The sequence below is a fragment of the Gossypium hirsutum genome, chromosome D08 (genome assembly GCF_007990345.1).
Source record: "Gossypium hirsutum isolate 1008001.06 chromosome D08, Gossypium_hirsutum_v2.1, whole genome shotgun sequence".
Taxonomy (NCBI): Eukaryota; Viridiplantae; Streptophyta; class Magnoliopsida; order Malvales; family Malvaceae; genus Gossypium; species Gossypium hirsutum.
In genome coordinates this window covers 34,863,778-34,865,547 of record NC_053444.1, presented here as the reverse complement: position 1 = coordinate 34,865,547, position 1,770 = coordinate 34,863,778, and the positions used below count along the sequence as shown (strand labels likewise).

General features: G+C 37.5%; 1 non-coding gene across 1 annotated transcript; it reads left to right on the top strand.

Moving 5' to 3' along the window:
* The first annotated feature begins 728 nt into the window (after window positions 1-728).
* Window positions 729-835, top strand: LOC121220462 (small nucleolar RNA R71). The gene has a single exon (XR_005917664.1). It is a non-coding gene; the product is annotated as a small nucleolar RNA R71 (small nucleolar RNA).
* The last annotated feature ends 935 nt before the right edge of the window (window positions 836-1,770 follow it).

The following is a 1,770-nucleotide window of genomic DNA, read 5'->3' as shown; positions in this document are numbered from 1 at the left end:
GCAAGGTTCCTTGCAGTCTATTACGAAGCTCCGTAGCTAACTGACCCATTTGGTTTTCCAAATTTTTCAGTGTTGCTGCTTGGCTTTGGATCAAAGCGTCATTCTTTGCCATGTACGCTTTCAACAAGTTCTCCAAACTATTTGATGCCTCAGCTTGAAGTGGTTTTGGAGTTTTCTGATTAAACCCTTGAGTTTGGTTGGGTCTTTACTGTAATAAATTATTGTTCGGTCCATTTCCTTGGTTGCTCCTAGAAAATTTAGGATGATTACACCATGAAGGATTGTAGAAGTTGGACTGAGGTCCTTGTCCACTCCTATTTTGTTATTGGTTCCCCACATAGTACACTAACTCAGGATTTGATAGACAATTCTCAAAAGAATGACCTTCCCCACAGTACACATAGGAAACTATTCCAAACAAACTTGGTGGCTGAGCTACAAAATTATTAGTACTATTAACGGTTAACAATTTTAACATAGAGAAAATAAACGAGACCTGAGCTGATAACGAAGTGAAAGAGTCGACTTCATGAACTCCCGCTACACGTCTTCCTGAAGCTGTTCGATTTCTCGGCCATTGATAGTTATTACTCGTGATCCTCTCGATGATCTCATAAGCCTCATTATAAGACTTAGACAAAATTGCACCATTCGCGGAAGTATCTACCATAAATCTTGTATGTGCATTGAGACCATTATAGAATGTCTCCAACTGGATACAGTGAGGAATCCCATGATGAGGACACTTATGAAGTAACTCCTTGAATCACTCCCAAGCCTTATACAAAGACCCGTCATCCAATTGTTGGAAAGTTGTGATCTCGTTCCTCAACTTAGCATTTTTCTAGGTGGGAAATACTTAACCAAAAATCTCTCTACTAATTCTTGCCATGTAGATATGGAACTTGGTGACAATGAATTGAGCCATGCTCGTACTCGGTCTCGAAGCAAGTATGGAAACAACTTCAACCTCAGTGCGTCTTCAGTCACACCGGCTATCTTGAATGAATCATTCACCTCCATAAATAATCGAAGGAGGAGATGTGGATCTTCCGTGGGCATACCACTAAATTGGCCCACCGTTTGTAGTATTTGAAACATCACTGGTTTCAATTTAAAATGGTTTGCCTCAATATCTGGCCTTCTAATTCCTAGGTTTAACTCGCTAAAAGTGGCACAGCATATTGTCTGATGCATCGATCCCTATCATCGGCAATGAGGATGGGATTTCGTACATAATCAACTTCATTACCTTGGTCTTGATTCTGATTTCCAAGGTCTATCTTGACTTGTCTTTGAGCTATTCGTTCACGTCTTCTTTGTCTGAAAGTTCACTCAATTTTAGGGTCTACAGGGAGTAAATCGATTATTCGATCTATGCTCATAAACACCTAAGAAGAAAATCACAAAAATTAAAAAGAATAATTTAATAATGTTAAAGATAAATCAAATTGACAATAAATAATTTCACAAAAAATGACTATGGCAAAAGTTGACAATCCCCGGCAACGACGCGAAAAACTTGTAATGCTCGGGTTTGTGCAATTGTACACAGTCGTTATCAAGAAATAAGCAAGTATCGAGTTATCGTCTCCACAGGGATTGTATTTGTGCTAAGTCACTTAATTTGTAAAATTATATTAACAATTTGAAAAATAAAAACAAAATATAGTAAAGAAGTGGTATAAACTAGATGCAATGATCCCTAATGTAAATTATCCTAATATGCAGACTATATGAATGAAATAGATTTTAGCAAAATTTAACACA